Here is a 26,154-nt window from a genome sequence, read left to right as displayed (position 1 = left end):
CCCCAGCTGCACCAGAAACTGCTTTGCAACACTGACTTGTGTCTCAGTTCAGAGGGAAATTAGATCCCATTCCCAGTTAATCAGCTGTGTTATCCACATAATGTTGAGCAGCTCTTTAGTCTTAACCAAGTTTACTGCTGACAACACTAAACGGTTGACTAGCATTAGCCACGCTGGAGATTTAGAAATTGGATTAGTCAACAGATTCTGGTGTCCCGCAAGCCTATCAGTTAATGGGGCTCTATTGCATTAAGTTATTAATGGGTGAATATTGAATAAAACCCTAACAAATGAGCAATCAGACGTTTCCAAAATGACGGGAACAAGAGCCACCTCTGTGGTACGCTGAGAAGTTTGCAAATACAGCCCTCATTTCAAAGGCACAACTGAGAATTCGGAACGTTGTCTGCATATCTGATTAGCTTTTGACGGGCAGCGCAGAGAAAGCAGGGCCTTAATAGGTGGCTTTAAAAAACAAACAAGCCACAAAAATAGCAACATTTGCAAATCCTGAATCAATCCCGAAACAGAGGCTTGATTATCTGTCACAGACACAGCAACTTCCCATCTTCCTGTGTTCCTAGGTGGGGAGCAGAACTGTAAGCCACAGATCAGGTTAGTTTGGCCGTAAAATGTCACCCAACATCCTTGGCTGTTATGAACAACTCTGAATTCCCTGGCCTTAATTCATCTGACCAACAACCCTCTGACTGGTGGTGTAGGCATCAGATAGTCAATGCCTGCTGCAAAGGTCGCTTTGACTGAGCCCTACATCACCCTTGCCTGAAATTCTGGAGAGCCACAGCCAGTCAGTGTCATTATAGTGAACTAGATGGTCTGATAAAGTGTGACATAGCTTCCTGTGTTCTCATCAAAGAGACCAGAGACTTGAGGTTTTGTGGATTCTCTCTCTGACCCTGCTCTGTGCAGTCACAAGTCTACCAACAGAGCCACCATCAGACTGTTTTGTGCCAGTGCCTACACAGATATGCTTCCATGGTGGGAAAATGTTATGTTGAGATTTACAGCATTGCAGCTTCCCAGATTCCCAGTGGTCCACACCAGTCCATCTTCAGCATCAGGCCTTGTGCTGGTTGGAAAACCCAGCGAGATGAGCTACCATCCCTCTGTTGTTAACCTTTTTCAGCAATCGCCTTAAGCACCTCCATAATTACAAGGGCAGTCCCTTAGCCGCAAAAGGATCAATACTTTGGTTTGTTTGTTTTCTACACCAGTGTGGTTACCTCTATCTGATGAGGAGATAAACACAGGAAGAAGACGGGCTTAGTGTAGCAGAGAAGGAGGCACTTTACAAGCACAGTTAAATTATGGATGGAAACAATTACCTACAGACTGTGTGAAGAATCTCGCGATGGAATGATCCTGCCCTCAATCCCCACCACCAATGGGATGCTTTTTCAGCAGTCATTGATTTTCACAAGCCCCACCCAAATCCAGCACTTGACAACTATCTCAAAACCAACATCCAATTGCCTTCACTTTCTTACAGAGGGCTGAATTATCTTTAATTAACATTCCCACACCCATCCTCCTCCCTCGGTTCCAGGGTTGTTAATATTCCTTAGATCTCATTATTAGTGAGGGGCTTCTTTTCACCAGCCAAATTTTGGTTTTGGTTTTTTTAAAAAAATAATTCTCCAAGTCAGGCATTTTAAAAGATAATGAGTCTAATTTATTCTTGGAAGAATCAAAGTGGAACTGTTAAGCCTCATATTGCAATATTCCCCCCCCCCAAAAAAAAAGGATCTCAAAGTGATTTAAGAAGCACCAAGGGGAAAAAATTAATCAACAGTTTTGTAATGAGCACTTTCTTTTCCTGGTCAATCCAAAAGCCCACTGTGCAGAGAAAACATCGGAAAAAGCTGAATGATACTTAAGATGGTGGTAGGTGAACTACCTGACCTGGCATAGAGTTTAGGGGTTTTTTTTTTTTGGGGGGGGAGTTTCAGCTTAGGAGTGTTCCTTCAGCCAGAATTAATTCTAGAGGTTTAGGTGATGGATTGCCTGTAGATCAAGGCCCCATCTGTATGATTGACTTAAAGCATTATTGAACCACTTTCAGCAGGCACGACTGTGGTTTAACAATCAATCCTTGTTCCCAAGGACTTCTGGGAACTGTAGCTCTGTCAGCACTCTTTGCAAACTACAATTCCCGGGATTCTTTGGGGGAAGTCATGATTGTTTAAAGTGGCCCTTTAAAATTTTTATACTGCAGGTGAGGTCAAAGGGCTGAGAGTGTGTGTCCCCAAGATCCCATTTGCCACAAAACTGGACGAGAAGAGGGTTTATGGTAGGAAAGGCAAGTGAAGTTTGCAAGAGAAATGAAAAGTCACTGACAAATTACTGGCATCACCATCATCAGAAAACTGAAATAATAATAATAATGGAACTGGAGTGGGGCATGTGGTTGCATTATAGCCTTAGGTTTTTCTTTATTACTTTGCAGCTTTCAGGACAACGATAGACTAAATGGATTAATATTCATTTAGCTTTTGCCCAGAAAGAAATGCCTAGAGGCTCATGTTTGAAGCCCTTTCTGAGCAATGGAGAAGAGAAAACATCATAACTTTTCAAGTTAGGAAATGACTTGATGGCCGGATCCATTCCATTCATAATCCTATTAGGCTCCAAAGACTCATAATTTGTTCTCAGTGTAACCACAGTGATAGAAACTAAGCTGAAAGTCCGTAGAGGGCATGAAGCGGCTTGCTAAGCGAGGGATCTGCATTGCCCTGCCAATTTATGAGGAGAATCTTATCACTTTCCCACACTAAATGCAGAACTTTTGCATTTGTCTCTGGTGAATCTCATTTTTGTTACCTTCACCCCAGATTTTCCTTCTCTGAAGGTCATTCTGATTTGTGCTCCTGCCTCCTGAGATGTGAGCTAATTCTTTTGACATCTGCAAATTTTATAAGGGTCTCTCTGCAACTCCATCCTAATTTGATCTAAACCCAGTCAGGAGGGTGTTTGGACTTCCAGATGCTGCTAAACTACAACTCCCATCAGCCCTTGTATTTGGCCATGTTTGCTAGGGTTGATGGGAGGTGTAGTTCAGCAACATCTAAAATATTGTTTAAAATGTTGTTTGACTCCAGTCCCCATCAGTTCTAGCTATCATGGACAGCAGTCAGGGAGATGATGGGAGCTGGAACCCAGAAACATCTGAAGGGCCACAAGTTCTCACTTGAAAAGAGGGGTTCTGCTAATACTGGAAATGTTTGTAAGCAGCCTTCTCCAGACTTGTCTTCTCTAGGTGTAGCTGATTTACCATTTCCATCATCCTTGACCATTTGCCATGCTGGCTGAAGCTGATGGAATTTAAATTCCAACATCCAGAGGGCACCAGATTTGGAGAGGATGCTGTAAGGTGTCCTCATTCTGCCACCATGCACCCCTGGTTCTGTCTATTCCCTCCATTCCTGGGATCCCAGAACAATGTTAAGTGTGGTTTATCTTTATTGTTTTGATATTTTTTGATAACCCACACTTCCTCCGGTCTGGAGCACAGGGTGATGAGCAACAATTATAAAAACAACCAAAGCATCAATGAAACATCACTAAAACTCAGAAGGAAAGAACAGCAATAACAAGCAGCAATAGTATCTGTTGGACTTCTCTCCCCCAAATAATTGTGTTATGGTCCAAATGTATGGCCAAATAGCCTTTTCTTTTTTCCTGGGGGGGACAGACCAAATATCACTTGGGATGGAGCTCTAACTGTGAAGGACCACCACCTAGGAGCCCCTGTCTTGTGTCATCATTCTCAAAGTTTCTGTTAAGGGTAGACCAAGGATCACAGCTTCTCCTGCTGATTGTAATACATGGGTCAGTCAGTAGTGGGGATGATGCTTGCTCAGGTACTTGGGTCCCAAATCATTTATAGCATACAAATGTATGCTAACAGTAAGACCTTGAACTGGGCTTGGTGGCTTATCAGCAGTCAGTGTAGCATTTTAGGATCAGGGTAATAGGATGTTTCCTTGGTATTCTAGCCAGTAATCAATCTTCAGTGTTCTGCACCAACTGCAGCTTCTGGACCATCTTCAAGGATGGTCCCACGTAGAGTGCATTGCAGCAATCTATATGGAATGTTACTAGAGAATGGGTGACTTAGGCAGTTGGCCATCCCAGTCCAGGAATATCCATAGCTAGAAAAGTTTGGCTTAGTGAGCCCAGTATGATCTTCTGCCCACCCTAGGGTTTGTCTACCTTATATGACCTATGGGGCTGGCTATAGAAGAGACCTCAAATATGTGTGTGTATCTATGCTACTTCAAGTATATATGCACATAGAGTCTTTCAACTTTCATCCTGTCTCCCTCCCAGGGTCTTCCTCCCGCTGGCTGCCCAATCCATTCTGCCTTTTAGCACATTCCAATCACACTTTCCATGGAAAATGCAGCCCAGGAGAGCTTCCACAACGGCTATTACTCTGCAGAGAGCTCTACCTTAATGCAGAGTGACACAGGAAATAATCCTGTGATGAAATGTACGAGGATGGCAAGGCCTGGTGTCTCTGGGTTGGCGCAAGGAATCACCTCACGTCCCAGCTGCTGCGGGCTCCTGACATTCCAGGCTGTAATTACTTCCTCCCAACTCGGTCCTGCTTGCAAATTAATTTAATACACACCAAGATGAAGCTCCCAATTCCAACTACTTTCCCCACCCCCACCTCCACGACCTCTGTTGGGCCGGAAGGGGGTGGATATCTTTATAGAACAACCATTCATCTTCTAGGGCAGGGATGCTGTTGAGAGGCTTCATTAAGAAGCTGGGGAAAGTGTGCAGTCTTTGGGAGATGCATGATAGCATCATTTTTCTGTAGCAAATGAGTGGTCACAGAGTTTTCTTGAAAACATGGCATCCAAAGCAAATGTGGGGGTGGTTCCTGGAGACGGGGGAGATGCTAGACTCAGTTCACGTTTAGAGACCTACCCAGTTCACCCTTTCTGGGGGGAAAGTATGAGAAATGAAATGAAGCCGTCCTTCTAAATCTTCATTTTTCAGGATTTTGCACTGTTGTTCTCAATGTAACCTGTACAAAAAGAAATGCATATACTGGGGTAAAGCATGCGCTAAAATACATATAACATGTGAAACATGACATGCAAGAATGTATTATGTCAGGGAAACTTGCTCTGCAAAATGTTTTGTGTTAGGCAAAATTGCATACAAACTGTGTACATTAGGAGAAATTCACACTATGAAAGTTTTATGATTACTTTTTTCAAAAAAAATTGCATACTGATGTAGAAATGTAGAAAATGAACTTAAGAGTGGGAAAATGAGAAAATGGGAGAAACCGAACTGACAGATTTGCATTAGGTATTCCTTCTGGCAGCATATTGGCTGTGAGTTTTGGAAGACCTGTTCCCAGCTTTTCAGGCCTTTCCCAACCTTGTCTGGGACCCTGACTGACTCCAACTACAAAAGCTGAGGCTTTTGAACAAACTCTTGCACTGGGGTATTATTAAGGGGCGTGGTTGGGAAGGGGGGTTGTTGTTGCTATCGGTAGTATTTTTTGTATTTTATTTTTAGATTTTATTATGATTTATGTGGAAATTGTTCAATATGGTTGCATACTGTCAGGGAACTGCCATCGGAGCCAGAGGGAGAGAGAGGGCTCCAGAGGGATTCCGGAGAGCGTCCCGGGAGGGAGAGAAGCAGCCCATCTTCTGGGGAAGGAAATCAGCGTAGCACCAGTGGAGAAGGGGGGCAGATGGGGGAATCGGCGAGGTGGCTCCATGACTCCTCGCCGGGGACCAGCGGGGAGAGCACAGGTCCTCCGCTGCCCACACCCTCCCTGCGCAGAAGGCTTCCGCGCAGGGAGAGTAGGCGGAGACTAGGCGTCAAAGAGCTTCTTTGCTGGACTTCCGGGTTAGCGCCATCGGCAATGGCGGAGTTCCTCTGACAGAGAGGAACCCGCTCCGCGAAAATCGGGTCTTGCCGCCGCGGTGAAGGCGGAGACCCTTCAAAAATCCCAGGCGGAGGAAGCCTGGGAACGTGGGATTCGGCTGACACCAGGAGTGCCTCCCCTACTCTCAGGGAAACCCCTTTTTCGGGGATCCAAAGTGACGTGGGTTGAGCGGCGCGGTGTTTTGAATCGACCACTATTTTTACGGAGTGAAGCCGCACAGCCGTTGCCGGAGAGCGCTGACTTTTTCCTGTGGACAATTGGACTCTAAACAAGTACCCGTGAGTAGAATGGAAAATTGGATTAAGAAACATTTTAATTTGGCACTGAAGCGGGAAGGTTCTAAACAGGAAATCCGCCTTCTGCTTTTGTAAATAGACTGAAGCAAAAATTGTGCAAGCTAAAGTCTGGAAAGTCGTATAGAAAGGTCTAAAATTCCTCCAGTTTTAACCACCAAAACCCCTCTTGGAAGCAGGAGTAAAGAGGGGGAATTTTGATTGTTCAAGCCTGCAGGAGAGAGAGTAAAGAAAGATAAATTTCCACCGTCTCAAACCTGGGAACGGGGTGTCAGAGACAGAGATTTTTGGGGAAGTTCATTGAGTGTGAATGGAACGTCTTTTGACAGATAGTTAAAGAAGAGAAATAAATTGATTCCAATGTTGCCTTTTGCATTTAAAAGAAACAAAAAATTTGAAAAATGAAAGTAATTCTCTTTTGTTGGACCTGCTTTCAAAAGATGGATACAAATAGAAATTGTCTCCTCTAGAGGGAGCTTGTTAAATTGTTGCTGGAGTTGATCTGGGGATTTCACAGCTGTGGAGATTAGGATCTTGGGACCAGACTCTGACCTTGAATAAAAATGTGTTTGGAAGAAGTTTTGGTGCTTGCTTTTTGCAAGACAAGTGCTTTGTTGGAGCAGATGCATGAGAAGATGGACTTGATGACTGTTGCAGTCAAAAATTTTGGACAAACAGCGAATATTTATACAGAAACCATTCAGGAACCAACCCAGGAACCTGTTTTGACAGGGCAAGTGCAAATGCAGAAGATAATGGAGGAGGTTGTTGTTGAACCTCAAGTAATACAAATGGAGAGACCCGAGGCCCTGCAGGAGCATAAGCCGCTGTTCTTGAAGACTGAATTTGGAGTGGGCCAGGGGGGGTCTGGAGTTGTGGGGGCCCTTAATTTTGGAGGGAGTTTGAAACATGCTTTTAAATACTCTCTGGACTACACTGCTGACTGTGGGGAATGGGACTGTGGGGAATGGGCTGATCTGCTGAGGAGAGACGGAGATATTTTTGAGTTGGAGTCTCCCCGAGACCTACTCCTCAATGAGAAAGGAAAGAAATTAAGAAAGAGATCAACAAAAGACAAGGTAAAGTGCAGGTATAAACAAGAAGAAGATCTGCAGAAGGGTCATGGAATAGACTTAAGAGCCTCGGACATAAGATTACCAGGTTGATGGACTAGATGGAATGGACAGTAAGGACTGACATAACCCAAGACCAGGAAGAAGAGCCGTTGGATGAAGATTGGAAGAAAATTAAAAAAAAAATTATTTTGGGAATTAGTGTAAAATTAACGAGTATTAGGAAAAATGTTGGAATGAAACTATTTGGCTTTAGTAGAAATGATATAAGGAGTTATGTACAAATAAATATTAAGTTTTAAGCTTTAAGGTATTTTATGGTAAGATAAGGTTAAAATAAATTAAGGTAAATTGAACGACAGAATATAGTGAAAGATGGAAAGGATTTGCTGAGCTAATTAATAGGTCAGACTGTTAAGATAAATTACCCAATAAAAATTGAGAAAGATGGAAAGAATTTGCTGAAACAAATAACTAAACTAGAATACAAAAAGGGAGGTGTGAGGAGGTCGATGAAACAAGTAAATGAAATATAAAGATATGGAATATTGGATGTGTGTTTTTTATTGTTATTGTTGTATTGGTTTTTGTGTTTTTTTCCCTTTTTTATGTATTGTTATGTATGTTTTGTTAATTTTTTTGTTGTTTTCTTTTCTTCTTTTTTCTGTAATCTTTGAAACTTCTAATAAATATCATTTAAAAAAACAACAACAAAGAGCTTCTTTGCTGGAATAAGTTCAAGAAACGCCCACTGACGGATTCTGCCAGCGATTGAGACAGCCACGGGCGAGTGGCTGTCCGGACAGAAAGGGTTCACTCAGGCAACCCAGCCAGGTGTGGCGCCGATTTACGCACAAGCAACCCCTAGAACCATTACACATACTTTTTGTTTTTTGTTTATGAATGTTTTTGCTATGCATTTTTTCATGTTGCAAGCCACCCTGAGCATATTTTTAATTATGGAAAGGCAGCATACAAATGAAATTATGTGTGTTTTTAGGTATAAAGGTAGAGGGACCCCTGACCATTAGGTCCAGTCGTGACCGACTCTGGGGTTGTGGCGCTCATCTCGCTTTATTGGCCGAGGGAGCCGGCGTACAGCTTCCGGGTCATGTGGCCAGCATGACTAAGCCACTTCTGGCGAACCAGAGCAGCGCACAGAAACACCGTTTACTTTCCCGCTGGAGCGGTACCTATTTATCTACTTGCACTTTGCGTTTTTGAACTGCTAGGTTGGCAGGAGCAGGGACTGAACAACGGGAGCTCACCCCATCGCGGGGATTTGAACCGCCGACCTTCTGATCGACAAGTCCTAGTCTCTGTGGTTTAACCCAGGTATGTGCAATTGCTCTTCCAGGAAAAGACCATCAGATGCCTAGCAAAAACAGGTATGAAATTATAGCTGCAGTGCCATAAGTACATGGGAATAAGCCCAACTGAAAATTATTATTATTATTATTATTATTATTATTATTATTATTATTATTATTATTATTAAATGGCAATAACTAGAGCATGCACCACTCTCGCAAGACAGTCCACAGATACAGATAGTTGGGGTCTCAGCCTATTCCCTGTTTAAAATTATATCTGAGTAACATTTTTGCTATGAAGAGATGTTGACCCACTGGAAAAGTCAATCAAGGACCACTGCCGATGGTAGGCGGAGCCAAAATCAAAAGTGGGTGGAGTTTGCAGCATTACATAATGATATAGTATTCTCTTTCCATTTATTTGTTTATCCTGGACAAGAGAGGACTGAGAGGTGATATGACAGGCATCTTCAAAGATCTGAAGGGCTGTCACATGGAAGATGGGGCAAGCTTGTTTTTGGCTGCCCTAGACAGTAGGACCCAAACCAATGGGTCCAAATGACAAGGTTCTGACTAAACAATAAAAATAGCTTTCTGATGGTAAGAGCTATTCAACTGTGGAACAGACTACCTTGGAAGGTGGTAGACTCTCCTTCACTGGAGATTTTTAAACAGAAATTGAATGGCCATCTGTCAGGGATACTTTAGTTGTGATTCCAGCATTGCAAAGCATTGGACTATGTATGATCCCTGGAGATACATTCCAACTCTTATGATTCTATGATCTCTCTGCCATTCCATGCCTCTTTTTCTGTCTCTGTGTAAACCCATTTCTGCACGCTGCATGATGAAATTAGGCCGTCAGATCCCCTGGTTCTTTGAGCTTTATATTTCAAAGCTAATACTTTGAATTGTACCTGGAATCGTTCTGGAAGCTAGATCTTTCGGCATCAGAGAAACTGGCTGATTAGAGCAAGTAGGTCTGTTAATAATCCAGCTGCCATGTTCTGAACCATAACACACTCCAGTAGTCCAATCTAGACATAACCAGAGTATGGAACAAGGTCGGTGACATTTTGCAGAGTGGGGGATTCGTAACTCTTTTAAGTTGCGACTGAATTTTGTCTGAAGCCAAATTTGGAGGAGACTTTGTAGGCCTGCCACAGGAATTTAAAGGGAAGTTTTTTAAAGTTCTGTAACGTGCAATTTCTCAAAGGGATATGACACACGTCCCTAGTTCTGGGGAGGTAGGTGTTGCCCTTTGATATCACCTGGCAATATTTCATCTTTTTAAAAAATCCAAAAACAAAGGAGGGGTGTCAAAAGCAAACAATGGCAATGAATGAGACCCACCCATCCTCTGGGCACTCCATGCTATCTGCCAGCTTCTCCCCATCCCTGCATTTGCCAGCCACAACCCAGCAAGGGCAGACTGAAGAGAGAGATCACCAATAAGCCAATATAAAAATCCTGGAGGCATTGCGGCAAATGGCAAAGAATGACTGTCGCAGTAACAAGAGAGGAAATTACAGATAAGTGAGGGAGAAATGCCCGCCGAGATGCTCGGAGAATGCCTGAGCTGACAGAAAACAAACGGAGGTGTCAAGGCGGAATCAATAGCGATTGCACGACCCAGGAAGGAGGGAGATGGGATTCATTATGGAAGGGGACAAAACAGACATTATCCAGCCAGCGCACAGTGTAGCCTTCCAAAGACCAGTGATGGCGCAGAGAATTAAATGGCAACGTCCAACTTTGGAATCAACTTGAGATTTATTTCTCACCATTGAGGAAATGACTACTGTTTACCAAAGTGTCCTCAATGGTGTTGTTCCACAAGGCAGGGTTGGGGAACTAGTGGCCCTCTGGATGTTGTGGGGACTACAAGACCCATCTTCCCTGATCATTGACCATCCTGGCTGGGGTCGGGGCAGAGGAAGGGGTGGGTGGTGGGTGTGGGCTGCCCTGGGTGTCACCGCTGAAGGGGGTGACAAATGCCAGGCAGGAGAGACGCAGTGGCTTGAGCGCGCGCAGGCTCTGCACTGCCCAAACGGTCCACCCACTGCCTCCCCCCCAGAGTAGCAGACTCTGGAGGCCCCATGGTGTGCCCCACCCTTATGGGTGGCTCGCCCCACCCTTGCCCCACCCCTATGGGTGGCTCGCCCCACCCTTGCCCCACCCCTATGGGTGACTCGCCCCACCCTTGTCCCGCTCCTATGGGCGGCTCGCCCCACCAGGCCCCTCAAATATTTTATTGTGGGGGTTGAAGCCCCCATGGTCTCTAGGAGTTGGCTACTGTGTTGGAGCTAGAGACACCTGGAGGGCCACAGGTCCCTCACCACAGAATTAAAACATTTTAAATTACCTTAATCCAAACACTAACTGCACTCCTCCTCAAATCTTTCAGGGTTTCCACAGGGCTAATGGTAACAGGAGGTCCTGAATCCTGGAAATCTTGGTAGAGGGGGCTGTTGAGGTACTGACTTAATTCAGTAGGAAGCCAAAAGCGTTTGGGTCAGGAACACCCTCAACAGCATGCTGCAATGTTTCTGCTTACATTCTTTGGTTTAAACAAGTTAGACCAGGTGGCTGGGCCAGAAAGTACACTATAGTTTATCACTCCATGTAAACATGTCGTCCTGCATCTCAGGATGCAGTTTGCAGAAATGTGGGTGCCCATATTATATTAAACCCCTTAATAGCTGCCCGACATTCCAGAGCATTTACTGCATTAGCTGATGCTTTAAAATTCAATGTGGAATAGATATCTGTGGGGCCTTTTTTTAAACACACAGATGACTTCAGCTTCTAGAGGTGACTCATCCACCCTCACAAGGTGAGAAATGCGGGAATACAATATGACCGGGGATTTCGCTTCCTGGAAAATGAAGTAATTATATGCTTATTTTCACATTTGCATTCAGAACGGGTGTCAAAACAAGGGAGGGAAGGACTACTGAGGTGCCTCGAATCCTTAACTCATACATTTTGCAGCTGAAAATAGGGACATGCTTTGTAACACGCAAAAGTGCAAAATGAGGATCACTTTGCAGGCCCTGCCAGTGACGCAGTTTGGGAGGCTTTGTGCTGTTTCCATTCACCCTGTGAGAGACTCTCTGGCACTTATTCAAAAGCCAAGAATAGCCTTGTTCAATTGCCCAGTGGAGCCACCAGCCTCAGTCTGCCCTCAGCCAGCCCCCACCTGACTGCCTTCTTAAATGCAAGCACCATTATGGCCTCTCCTACGCTGATGGAAGTCCTCCACATCCTACTACGCCCACTTTCCCTATGGATTTGTCTGATCCTATTTTAACTGTGACCTAACTTCTACCCTCTGCTGCCTTTGAAGGTTGCCCCTATCATCTTCTACAATGTCCGGGTCCCTCCTCAGGTTCCCAGAAGGTATGAAACCTGCACATCATCGCTGTATAAGCTGTAGGGGTGTTATCCACAGTGCCAGGAGTGCCTTGGAGAAAAGCATTGACCTGCAAATGACCCCGGATAATAACCAATTTAGAATTCCTTGCAACTGTCAGGGCACCGGTGCTCAGATAACAACCTCGAGATGTGTTCTGTTTACATCTCCCGAGTATCGGACTCTTGCAAACAGCCCCATCGAAGGAATGAGCGCCTGTAATCTTGGCTGATTTCTTCAGGAAATCAAGAAGCCTTCACTTTGTTTGGCAGTGGTAGCCTGCCTTCACTGTGAACAATGGCGGAAAGGGAATTGGTATTCAATCGGAGAAATAAAGAAAGGTGGGGAGGGAACGACAATACAGAGAGGAGTAAATGGGGCTGCTAAGAGTGGCTGGTTATTTTTCTTTTCTGTACAGTTTTAAAAGCTTCTATAGACTGCCAGCCCCAGAGGCCACTTGAGTGAAGTGGGGAGAGCCCTGATGGAAGAATTCTGCTCGTGTAGGGCTTGAAGTAGTTTCTGCTGGAGTCAATGGAAAGATAGCCACTAGTGCTAATTTCTAAAGAAAATGTTTCCCAACATTCAAGGATCCCAGAGTAGCATGTTTTCTGCCCTGAGGACCTTGACTTTTATTCCTAGATATACAAGGGTTTGTTCGTTTGTTTTATATTATTTATTGCATTTATATCCCACCTTTTTCTCCAAGGAGTTCCATGACACATACATGGTAATGCTCCTTCTCATTTAATTGTCACAATTAGTTTTGGCTAATTGAGGTAGCTTAGACTGACAGACAATGATTGACTTAAGCTTCATGGCTGAGTGGAGATTTGAACCTTGGTCTCCCAGTTCTTAGTCCAACACTCTAACCATGACACCACACTGGCTCTCTGAGTACCCACACTGGATACTCAGTAATCTTATGTAGGTCCAGAGTACTTCTTGACTTCTCAGACCCTAAAACATACACTTTCCCCTAATATATGCATTTTTGTACAGATTGTTCAGCTGGAGAACTATATTGCAAAATTCTGAGGTGTGAAAATTTTGAAGTATAGCTGTGCTGCAATTCTCAGAGGTTTCCTATCGAGGCACCAACTACACAAACTTAGCTTCAACAGGACCACAACATCATGTGTTCCTAGCATTGTGTTCATCCAATACTAATATTATGGTGAGGCACCCCATAAAATAAATGATAAATGACCACATCAATTAAAGAGTAAACAATATTCGTAGACACACCAATGGGCAGAGGCATCCAAAAACTGTTAAAAACACAGAGGAGAAAGCTTTTCAAAAGACTCCATGTTGGAGTCTGTTGTGATTGTAAGGGGAAGGTGTTCCAAAATGAGGAGCCACCACAGAGAAGACTCTATCCCATGTCACTAACCAATGAACCTTCCCTGGCAGTGGAATGGGGAGAGAAACCTCCTTTTCTGATCTTAAATTATGGGTTAGTAAGAAAAAATCATTTTAGAAGGTTTGCATGTGTGTGGTGATTCTTAAAAAGCCTAACAAGCTATATTTTCATTATTCTTAATGAAGAGCGCTGCAAAATTCAAAAACTTTGACACCCCTTTAGAATCTGGCCCAGCCAAAGAAACACTCATCACAGACTTGATGTTGCCATATTCTAGTACGGTCCACTGATATTGACTGGTTGTCCTTCCCTACCTCCTTGGGATGTTGAAAGGATAAATTCTCTCCAGGTAGCACAGTGTTTAGAGACTTCATGGTCCTAAGGCCACATAAGTGTTTAAGATAGATAGTGGTAGGCGCAAAACTCATTTGGGGTTGCAATTTAGTGCTTATTGACACTGCCTGGGCTGGCACCTTTGGGTAATTTAGTACCACTCTCAAGCACACCAGCACCTGCTTTCCCTATTCTCTAAGCAGCCCTTCATCAGGGCAAGGAATGCTCTCTCTGACTACTTCTGTTTCACATCAAACCACTTTGCAGTGCCATTAAATATTTTATGGCTCATTTTTGCTCTGGAGGAGCTTGAGCTTTCTATGGAAGAGAGGATCAGGTAGAGAGGCGATTGAGAGAAAGAGAAAGAAAGGGGAACCTGGATAGAGGGCTAAGGAGGTAACAATCAAAGGGAGCAACTCAGAGTCAAAAGAGACATCAATTTGGTTCCATCTGGGGCAGAAGATACCGTCGGATCGATCAATCTGACGGAAGGCTCCCTGTGGCTCTCCAAACGCCAGCCTTATAGAGATTGCTTAGCATTCCCTCTCCCTCTCTTTCCTCGAGTTAAGGTGATAAATCAAGGTGAGTTGCTGCTCCTCCACTCATTTTATGATATACACCCAGACCCCTGGCCTGCAGGACAGAGCATGGAAGATGGATTGGCTGGTTCTCCTGGAGTCCCTGGGAAAGGCACATGTCATCATGATGAATATTCCCAAGACATTTTTTTAACTGACTCAGAAGAATGTCCCACAGGCATGGCCAAGGGGGTCAAGGAGAAAGATGGTGAGTGTTGTTGTTATTTTTTCCCTAGACATAAACCAATCTGCTAGGGATCAGGCAGATACTGCAAAGTGTGAGTGTGCTTGGGTGGTTTCTTCTCCAGCTGTTTGAAACAACCAGGATGCTGGAAGCAGTGCTGGCGTAATCACCAACATTTTCAATATAACACTGGATAGTAATTAAAAAGGTAATCAAAACTGTAACTTCCATCATACCCAAGCATGGCCAATAATCAGGGATGATGGGAGTTGGAGTCCACTATTGTGCAAGTGTAGCCAACATAGTCACCTCTGGATCTTGAGGACTATAACTCCCATCATCCCTGACCATTGGCTATGCTGGCTGGGGATGATAGGAATTAGAGTCTGTAATGTCTAGAGGGTACCATGCTGACCCCATGTCGACAGAACTTCCTCTATGAGCAGGCATGCCTTACCCATCCTTGTCAGTTTTTAAGCAGACCTTAAAGGCTTTTCTGCTTCAGATATTTTAATTAATATGCTAGCACTCTATATTTAAACTGCTGCTGTTTTTAAATCCTGAAATTTAGCTGCTGAATTTTAATACATGTAGCATTTTGGTATTGTTTTCAGCTGCTGCTGGGATAATACTCTGTGATGTTTTAGCATTTAGATTGTGATTTTATGTTAGGATTTGATGAATTCTCTTGGTTACTTTTCCCCCTAAATGCGGGTCACCTAGCCCTGGAAGTCAGGCAGCTGACAAATGTTGAGATAAAGAAGCAGGCTAAACTAAATGAAAAATAATAATAAAAGGATGCAACTGGAAAACTCTTCCTGGTTGAAATTTTGAAACATTTGCCAGTTAGTGTGCATAGGTGAATCTGATGATTTGGGTTTCTCACAATCTCTCTTCTTTTCTTAATTTTTCTAATCTTAAATTCAGCTTGAACTTGTAAATTAGTCAGTATTCTAGTGTGAATTTTTCCTAATACACCCATATTTGTATGCAATATTGTCTAATAATTCCCCCCAAAAGGATTTTCTGTTGAAATGATGCATTTTGTGTGTTATTCTCACCAATATATGCATTTTTATGCACACTTTACCCAGTACATGCATTTTTGTACACATTACTTGACTGGAGAACTTAATTGTAAAATTCAGAGAAGTGTGATTTTTTTTTTGAAGTGTTGCTGCATTTTTGATCTCACATTGCTTTAGAATGTGCAGTTTAAGTAGGCTTGCCTGTAAATGAGAACCAAATTGAATTTCTGCCACATCCCCACTGGTTAGCAAATTGTAATAAGCCATTTTTTAAAACCCTGGGTACAAAGAGAAAGCATCACAGAGGGAATTTCTGACGTGTTCTTCCAGGTCAGCTATATTTCTGCCAATTGCCCCAGCATTCTTTTTTTGCAATCAGAGCTGTGATAGCTTTGCATGTGCCCCCCACTATCACAGGGCATTCTGCTGTTTGCTGGTTTCTGGCACCAATCAGAACAATACAGGAGACTTTAAATGACACCTTGATTATCACTCACATTTTCAGACATTGTCCAACAGCAGTAGCTGTCAGCTTTCATCATGCGAGGCCGTGGGTTCTCATCAAAACACTCTGCCGTTCTGGAGAAAGAGAGAGAGACCTCGACGACTTCTCCGTCGATTAGGATTCTTCCTACTCATCCCTTAAGAGCTTGCTTCCTCCGGGAGACGTCTTAGACCTGCTTGGTATTTATTTTCTCCATCAAGGCAGTAGCTCGGGGGTTTCTTGTTTATTTAGCTATTTACAGGTTTGAAAGAGAGACGAGAGGTTGAGAGGCCCTTGTATTACAGCTGAAACAAATTGGAGAAAAAATTGGTCTCCAGCAAATGCTTCCAGCTCAAATTAGCTGGCAGGCATTTGAATTGATAGCCGGGGTTAGCAGTGTGCAGATTTGGTGTGACTAAAGTGGGAGAGGGTGGGGGATGGATTTTACTCTTTTTTTAAATGGGGGGGGGATCACATCTATAAAGAAAAAAGGAAAAACATGGGGTGGGGGACCTGAGACCCGGGGGGTGATTGTAGCTCTCCGGAACTCCCCACAGGCCAGACCTCCAGATGGCTCTGCATTGTGCCCTGAGCATTTTTTCGTGGTTGGAATTGTGACATCCTGTTGCAATGCCTTTTTTGCTTGGCTGGATGCAGGACAGAGGGAGAGGTATGTGAGTGTGTGTAAAAAGTAGTTGTATGGAGGTAAAACCTTCTCCTCTGGCTTGAACTACTTTCCTCCCTGCTGCTCGACCGTGTTCTTCCAGCAAGATATTTCTGTGTGGGAAAGAGTGGTTGAGGGTCAAACACCCATAGGACAGAATTCTGAAAGCATGTAGGAAAAAAGAGAGACTAGAATCCTGAATTAGAGGGAAATCAGCGCACGATTACAGGCTCCACCCATTTCTCCTGAACCCTATCAGTAGGTGTAGAGTGGTTTTAACCTTTCTCCTGCCCCCACTACCCACTGTGTTCCTGATTCAGATTAAAATGAATTGATCGTTTTGCTGCATCATTTCCATTATCAAAAGCTTCCCCCTCTCACATAGGGAGTCAGCCATCTAGCCTTTTGATTTCAGATCTTAATAATGAGCCGGGAAGCATTAAAGTGATTGCACCCTCTTTTGTGTGGTTTTTTTTTTTTAATAAAAGTGTGTATTTGCCTAGTATGTTCTCTGTGTGCAACTGTATACATAACTCTCTGTGTTAAGGGGGTACCTCTCTCTCTCTCTCTCTCTCTCTCTCTCTCTCTCCCTCTCTCTCCCCCTCTCTCTGTGTGTGCAACCAATTACAGTTAAGTGTATGTCCCTGAGTCTTAAGTGTATCCCTTTGTGTGTGAGTGTAATTATGTTTATGGGCTAAAGGGGCATGGTTGGGTGCATGTCAGGCCTCAACCACTGCTGGGAAATAGTCCCAAAAGTCTTTCCACTGGGGTAATGCAGCTCTTTTGGCTAGAAAGATGTCCCTCATTCCTGATTTAGAGCAGCATTGCTAGCTCTCAAAATGCAAAATCATGCAGCAACCAAGATCCAACATAAGCCCCAATGAGCTACCAAAACATTCAAACAGCAAGACAGTCCACAAAAACACAACAAGGGGCCAGCTTCACCCTCAAGGGCCCCCTCAGAATTTTCTAAGCATGTAGTTCTTCGCTTACCATAGAGCAGCCCTCCAGATGGGCTTCCTTAGGGTGGCTGCATCAGCACCACTGATGTGACCCAATATCTAAAACAGGGGTGCCCAAACTTTTTTCAAAGAGGGCCAGATTTGATGAAGTGAACATGCGTGAGGGCCAACCAAAGTTGTTGAGCTGTTTAGCTTTTTTCAGGATTTTACCCCAGGACATATATTGCCATGGGGGCCAGATTAAATCAACCAGCGGGCCGGATTAGACACCCAAAACAGACTTTGGACATGCCTGATCTAAAAGCTCTCACCTTCCGTCCCACAGACACACACTTCTCCAAACCTGGAGACACAAAGCAGGGGCCTCTTCTGGTGATCTTAGGATCTGGAGTAGGTGGTGGAGGTTTTCTAGGAGGTGGTTCCCAATATCTCCTATCACTTCTCTCCTAGGGAGCAGAAATGCCCTTCTCTTAAAAGCATTCACTCCATTTCCAGGGTCCTGCTCTGGGAAGGTTTATTCTGCTTGCCTGCTTGCCATTCCCAGGATGATTGCCTGGAGCTACATAAGCCTCCTAAAGGCACAGGCTACTTTTAGCTTGCAGAGTGACTGAGCTGATCGTGATGGGGTAGGTGGGAAACATTCCATTAAGGAATGCACCATTGAGGGCAGCACAGGAGATCTGTCAGTGTGGGTGATGGACACAGATCACGGATTGCTCATTTACTGGAGGAGAGGAAGGCGTTGACTGCTTCCTGGGGAGCATATTGCACTGTGACAGAATGAGAAATGAGAGGCCTTCTTCAGGAAAGTACATGCCATGCCAAAGTGTGGGCAAAATCCACCGCTCGGTGCCAATTTAATGCATCCCCCAAAGGCCTCCCAGGCAGATGTTTCTATCTCTTTTGATCTTCCCTATTACCTCTCGCCCAACCCACCTTCTTTCTCCCTCTCTATACCCTTTCAAGAATAAGACCCTGGTCACCTTGTCCTGAATTGCTGGGAACAACTGTGGCTTGTGGAAACAAATAGAAGCATCTTCATTTTTAAGAGAAATGATGCATTGAGCCAGCCAGCTGCCCCTGCCTCTGTTGCTCCGCCGTACGTGAGCACACAAGTTTTGACAGATGGCACGGCTTTGAGTGACTGCTTCAATTTTTATTCTTTCTTATAATCCACGGCTTGAGTTCCAAATACTTTAAAACCATTACCGGCCCATAGATCACCCCAAAGTGCTAGAGTCCGGTGCGCTTAATAACCCTCTGGAAAGTGCTATCAATCAGTAGAGGGAAAACACCTAGCAGCAAACTGTTTAGTGCCTAAGATACCTGCTTTTGTCAGAGACGGATGGGACTGCAGCACTCTGCAGAGGTTCCTCGATGCCAGTGTTTCTGCTGCTCTCTTCTCTTCAGGGGCTGGAGGCAAACCTATTAGGTCTGCTCTGAACATTCAACTGTTTTGAATCTCAGTTGTTGGGGGGGAGGGCAAACCTGCCCATTTCAGTTTCTCTTAGTTTCTCACTTTTTCAATCTTAAATTCAGTTCTCGTAGCATATAGTCTAGCTGTGGAACTCACTCCCACAGGAGGCAGCAATGGAGAACTGCATTGCAAAATTTAGAGAAGAGTGAATTTAAATGGATGGCTATGTTTCTGTTTGTGTATTGTTTCAGAAAATTCAAGTAGAGTAAGTGCACCATTAAATGTGAGCTGAAAAGAATTTATCCCTCATCTCTACTCTCAAATCAAGATCAGCTATGTCAGGAGGATAGACGTATTTCCTTTAAAAAAAAATTGTAAGTATATTCATTAACCTCCTCACTTCATTGCTGCTGTGGTTTTCTTCTCCTTAGTTAAGGGGGGATATCAATTAGTAAGGGACCATGTGATAAATGAGCTTATGCTGTGAAATTGTGTAACCAATCAGATTTGTACAACTGATGGGGAGATAAAAGCTTCCAGATAAGCCATCCCACCCAGAGACTACAGCCAGGGAACACAGGATGATATTGCAATGCTATTAGAATTCAACCTCATTTGACCATGTGATAGTGTCAAGGCAGGAAAGTGAAAGCCATGGCAGGTGAACACAAGAGCAGGTAAGGTAAATTCACAGGCAAACCTTTTTGAAAGGAAAGTTGAAAGTTGGTTGAAAAGCGGATGCGTCTTCATGAGAAACCATCAATAATTTATTGCTATTGGAAAAAATAGATACGCAGATTAGCCAATGATTAATTTGACGTTTGTGATTCAGGCTTTGGGAATTTGGGAAACCATAAGCCCTGTCATCACCACCACATTTGGTTATATGAGGGTGATGAGATGTCTCCCTGGGTTCCTACCAAGGTAACCTGTGGTCCCCTTCTTCCCTTTGTTCTTATCTTAGACTCATTCATACCTTCAGTGTGAAGAAAGAGCCCAAGGTTTGTGCTTCTGACAACTTCTTAGAGGAAGTGTCTTCCTTTCCCTTCCCTTCCTTGCTGAAGTGTCAAAGTGGCATCAGGCCAGATGGAGAACAAGCGAAATCAGCAGCTTGGATTTTAATGTGCTCAACTCATGAAGCACCTAACAGATTGTTTAGGGAAGTGAAATGTTAAGCTAGGTGACCACAGTGGTGACAAACTGTCATTCATTTTAGCCGGGCGAACAGATGCTTTCCATTTCCTCTTTAGCACAGACACCTTGGTACAAAATGAACATTCTGTGTGAGTGTGAAGAGTATGAAGTTCAGGGCTAAGGATGTTAGAAGTCGAAATTTAACCTGGGCTAGCCGATCCACTGATTCACAGGCGCTATCCTAAGCATGTTTACTCAGGTGTAAGTCCCACTGAGCTCAGTGGCTCTTATTTTTCAGTAAGTGTGCTTACAATTTTAATAACAATAATAATATTCATAACATTTATATATCACTTGATTGTAATAAAACCTCTGAGTTGTTTACAAAACAACAACAACAGGAACATTAAATGCATCAAGGAAGACAGTTAAAAACAGGTATTTAGAAACACTGAACCTAACTGTAATCTAAAAGTGATTAAAACATGTGCCAGCATTTTACATGTCTGGATAGGCTTGCCTAAACAAAAATGTTTGAAGCAGGTGCTGAAAAGAGTACAGCAGAGGCACCTGCCTGATGTCAATACGCAATGTAAGGTTATCAGGGGGTTACTCGAGAGCAATCAGGCAAATGCCTCCCTGGTTGGCTGTAAAGCCTCGTTATTGGTGCCAAAAAACCTTCACCTTGCAGATCGCCACTATTCTGTGGCTCGCTCATTCACTGGCAGAATCTGTGAGTGGGCGGTCCTTAAACCTTCCGCAGCAGAGTAGTTTCTTGACGCCCAGTCTGCGCTTCCCCTCTCTGTGTGGAAGCCTACTGCGCAGGGAGGGCGTGGGTAATGGAGGACCTCTTTCCTCCCCGCTTTGCTCAGGCAAGGTGTCCTGGCACCGCCTCACCTCCTCCGAGCCCTGCAGCTCCTCTCCACTGGAGGCGTGGTTACTCTCCCCCACCGAGGACGAGCTGCTTTCTACAATCTTTGGGGGCTCTCTGCAATCCATCCGGCTTTTCCCCTCTCGTCCCTGAGACGATGGCAGTTCCCTGACAGGCAAGGAGTTCCAAAGTGTAAATGCTTGCACTGATCTCCTTCATGGTATGCTAATGGAAACCTACATTTTTGTAAAGCAATGCTTTCTAATTCAGTGCATTTTTGATATGTTATTTTCAGCAATACCTTTTTTATTCACACTTTGCCTCCTCACATAACTTTTTCATACATATCTATCATCTCTATTAATTTGAGGGCAAAATTCAGGGAAGTGCAAATTGAGAGGATTATTGCATTTTAGTTCACATATTGGGTTGGAAAGTGTGCAGCAGGTAGTATTGCCTTTAAATGAAAGTGGAATCAAATTCCTCCCCTATCCATAACAATACGTGTACCCTTTTTTTGATAACTAGGATGAGAAGGCCCGAAAAAAAATAGGGAGAGTGCATTCAGATAACCCTGAAATATGACTGCTTAAAGTTCAGCCTGACTGAATCACCAGATGATGGGCAACCCAATCCACTGTCCTGTTAAGTTGAAATATTAGTGTTGATGGTAATTCAGTCCTATTGATTGGACCGTTGATCACTGTGTTTCCCTTCTTCCTCCTTTGACGTTAACCTGCTCCTTGACTAGATAGATGAACCGCACACCCCACATCCAACAAAGGCCTCCTTTGTAGTGGCTTGTTACTCAAGTCCAGCGGCATTCAAGTGATACGAACCTGGATCAATGAGCAAAGCATGAGTAACTTCACAGTAATAACACTTAATTAAGAGCTGTCTGTGCCCAGCAGTAGCTAAGGAGGATTCTGCCGTATCAATCAGTGCTTAAATGTGATGCAGTGTAATCTACTGTCAGGGAGTGTGAAATCTCTCAAGGGTTATTTGAGTTTGTCCAGGTCTCATGGATTGATCTGATGTTCCCACGTGACCACCAATAAACATCACTCCACTTGCCGGCATGCACAGATGACCAAGTGATGAGCTATCCTCTTGAAAACAAAGTTCTATATTATCACTTTTGCACTACGGCTGAATATTGGATGTCAGAATCAAGTCCCTTGCTTGGAAATTTCCTGCCCTGGTTGTCTCAGTTATACTTGCTATTTGTCAACCGGTCACATCCTGATCAGCAGCAGGGAGTACTTAGCAAACAACCTGGGAGCAGGGGCGTAGGGGGGGGCAGTCCACCCCGGGTGTTATTACTGGGGGGGGTGACATTCGGCGCCCCTGAACCATCTCTGAGGTAGCTTGCAGGCTGTCTCCACCTTCCCTGACCCCAGCAACTATTCTACCTGGCTGCCTTCAGGTGGTGCAGGGGCTGTGATGCTGAGGTGGGGGCTCCTTTAAACTTCTCCCCTCAAGGGAGAAGTTTAAAGGAGCCCCCAGACATGAACCCCTCAATGGAAAGTGTGATGGAGCCTGCACCTCCCCAGCTGAGCAGCCCTGATCTAGCTCCTACTCCTGTGCAAGCAGGAGCAGTGTTGGGATTGGTTTAGCACTTCCTTCTTTTAATAATTTCAATGTGGGTGGGTGGGTGTTTGTGACCAGCACCGGGTACCACCTAACCTTGCAACACCACTGCCTGGGAGGAGGTAGAAAAATAGTCCTTGCACCAGAAGTCATAAGAGCATAAGAAGAGCCCTGCTGGATCAGGCCAATGGGCCACCTAGTCTCACAGTGGCCACTAGATGCCTGTGGGAAACCAGGAAGCAGGACCGGAGCACAAAGACAGTCTTCCCTTCCTGTGGCAACTGGCATTCAGAAGCATTATTGCCTCTGAAGTCCAAGTCTTTCAAGTGCAATGGCTGCCAGTTGAGGTCTCCAGACTGTTCTTTCTTTTTCAGATTTACGTTTTCTAATAGCATAATTTATAGCCAAAAGTATAACACATATTAAAAATTCAACAAAGAAGTGGAATATAAAACGGGACGTGGAAGACAGAGAGGGCAAAAAGAGCAGAGGCAAAACAAGAGGAGAATGTATGGGGAGAAGAAGAAAGCTAGCACTCAAGGAGGTAGTCTACCAGTGACTATTAGCCATTATAGATATGTTCTACCACTGCAATCACAGGCAGGAATGCTTCTGAATATCAGTTGCTGGAAATCTCAGAAGGGGAGAGGCCTCTTGTGCTGAAGTCTTTTTGCAGGCTTCCTACAGGGCAGTTGGTTGGCTCCTATAAGAACAGAACACTGGACTAGATGGGCTATTGGCCTGATTCAGCAGGCTTTTCTTATGTTCTTAAATATTACATATATGAATATATAATATACTGCATTGCAAAATTTTCAGAAGTGCAAATGTCAAAGTTTGTGATCTTTTCTGGAAAGTGTGAACTGGATATGTTTGCATTTAAAATGTGAGCCAGACTGAATTTCTCTCCTACCCCTGCCTAGACATGGTGACTTCATTGCTGGTCTGGGGGAAAAAGCGGTAGTGCTGCCCTCTCTTCTGTCCACCCTATCCACAGAGTAGTGAACAACTCTGTTACCATGTTGGGGTGTGAATCTGTATTCTAGGGGATGTCTGATTTTGAATATAGCACTATTCAATATATATCAATATCTTTTGAATATATATAAATATATCTACGATACATGCTCATGTGAATGACCAATAGGACATTCTTGACCTACAAATATGCTTTGGATTTTGCTTGAGACAAAAAAACTAAGGGCAGCAAGAGATTCATGGAAATGGAGGCTGATCCAAGTGGGCAAAAGTGTCACTACCAACCTTAATCAGCCCCCAGGCACTACCAACCTCAATCAGCCCCCAGCCCTGCTTGCCTGACTTCTTCTGTACATCCAGTCCAGGGGGAGGCACTGGGGCCCATTGGAGAAAATGCTTTATGACATCCTCCCCAGCCTGGTTTTGTCCAGTTATTGTTGGACTGGAATCACCAAAGGTTGCTCCATTAGGATGAATAGGACACTGCCCCACCAACCTCAATCTGCCCTCGGCCAGTCTCCACCTGCTTGCCTTCTTTTTTACAACCTGTCTAGAAGGTGCTCTTCCTGTCGGCTTCCTCCTCCTTAATCTCAGTGTTGCCCTTGTAGAACTCAGTAAGGAGGGGGATGGGGACAAAACTTGAATTAGTGGCTTTACCTGCCATTGGCTCTGACACCACCTATTGTTGGACTCTCTGCTTTCCACACTACTGAGCCTTAATGAGCAACAGCCACCCTTAATCCATGGGAACCCCTTGAGGTCTTCCTTCTATTCTCTACCCTTCAAACTCCTCAGATCTGGGAAGGACTTCCCCATTTTACTTGAGGCAAAAGCTTGCCACAACCTAGAGATGTGCACCCACATACACACCCACCTAAGAAATTTGGCTGGCGTGATCCAAACTCTTTGGAAAGGGCTGTAGCTCAGTGTCAGAGCTGCCCGAGATCCCAGCTCACAAAGGACCAACGCCGCTTCGTTGTTAAGTACGAAAGTCTTTATTGAAGTTCAGTTTCACTTCCACAGCCGCAGCGTGCAGCTCTACGTCTCAAACTCTAGACCGCTAAAGCTCCGTCTGAATCTCCTCCCCCCAGACACCAGTTTAAGACTCTAGCCTTGCTCCACCTCTTCCTCTGCTCTTTCCTCCTCTGGTTCCGCCTGTCCGTCGGGGTCTCGCCCTTTCTAGACTCTTCTGACGCTGAGTCCCCTGAGTTTTCCCCCTCCCTCCGGCGGGCTTTAGGAGCTGGTTCCCAATCCGGGTCTCCTGCTGTCCCTCGCGCCTGTACATTTGAACTTGGCGCGCGCGCCCAGCCAGCAACTTTCCTCCTGACCGTTTCACTGCTGCTGTCACTGCTTCCCCCTTCGGGGAGGCTAGCTGCAACTGACCTCCCCTCCGTTCCCCCACTCTCCGTTGGAGGCGTGGTCAGCCCTGACTCATCTTCTCTCCCCGCTGGAGGAGACGCTGGTCCTGACACATGTGACTCTTCCCCCCCACTACGCTCTGGTGGGGAAACTGGTCCCGATCCCCTGCTGCTGCTTTGGAGGTCCCCGCTGGCTCCTTGTTTCTGGTGCGTCCCCCCTGGGACCCCCCTTGCCCTGACCATCGGCGCCCCCTTCTGGGAATCTTCTGATTCGCTGGAGAAGCTCATGGAATCTCTCGGGTCACTGTCATACTCCCCTACGCTGCCTTTGGATTCTTCCCCTTCACTCTCCATTTCCTCTCTCCCCTGTGTTCCTGCTCCCGAGCCCCTGACACTCAGTGACTGAATATTGGCTTTGTATACATTCCCAGTGGCATCCCCAAGTAGGACAGGGAATATCTCACATCTGAAACTCTGGAGAGCCACTGCCAGTCAGTGTGGACAACACTGAGTTGGATGGACCAATGGTCTGACTCAGTGTAAATAATAATAATAATAGGAATACAGTGGTACCTCTGGTTGTGAACGGGATCCGTTCTGGAGGCCCATTCGCAACCTGAAAAGATTGCAACCTGCGTCTGCGCAGGTCACGATTCACTGCTTCTGCGCATGTGCGCGATGTCACTTTGCTCGTCTGCACATGCACGCGCGGCAAAACCTGGAAGTAACCCTTTCTGGTACCTGAAGCAACCTGAAGCAAACGTAACATGAGCTATGACTGTAATAATAATAATAATAATAATAATAATAATAATAATAATAATAATACTGCACCCGTCTGACTGGTGTGCCCTAGCCACTCTGGGTGGCTTCCAACACTTATGTTTGTTTGAGGAAGGAAGGGACCCCCAAATTCGGTTCTGTTTTAGCTGAATTCTTTTGTGACAATATTCCTTCAAACCAAGCATCCAAGCAGCAAAATGTTTTTAGGGAGAGCCAGGGATGGTGTCATGTGATCCCCAGTGGATGCAGTCACTCTTGAGAAGAGTCTTGAATGGACTGGTGCGGACAGTAGCTCACCCTCTCCCTGCACACCATCCTTTTGAAACCCTGTTGCTTAATTGCAAGGCAATGCTAATGCCTTGCACTTGGCCGCCTGAAAGCTTTTGCCGTCC

At 44.7% G+C, this 26,154-nt stretch overlaps 1 long non-coding RNA gene across 1 annotated transcript; it reads left to right on the top strand.

Moving 5' to 3' along the window:
- The first annotated feature begins 14,394 nt into the window (after positions 1-14,394).
- Positions 14,395-19,414, top strand: LOC310750852. Its single transcript, XR_014542338.1, has 3 exons — positions 14,395-14,517; positions 16,027-16,205; positions 19,300-19,414. It is a non-coding gene; the product is annotated as an uncharacterized lncRNA (long non-coding RNA).
- The last annotated feature ends 6,740 nt before the right edge of the window (positions 19,415-26,154 follow it).

Source organism: Podarcis filfolensis (assembly GCF_964270895.1).
Source record: "Podarcis filfolensis genome assembly, chromosome: 15".
Lineage (NCBI taxonomy): Eukaryota > Metazoa > Chordata > Lepidosauria > Squamata > Lacertidae > Podarcis > Podarcis filfolensis.
This window is presented reverse-complemented; position numbering and strand designations above follow the sequence as displayed.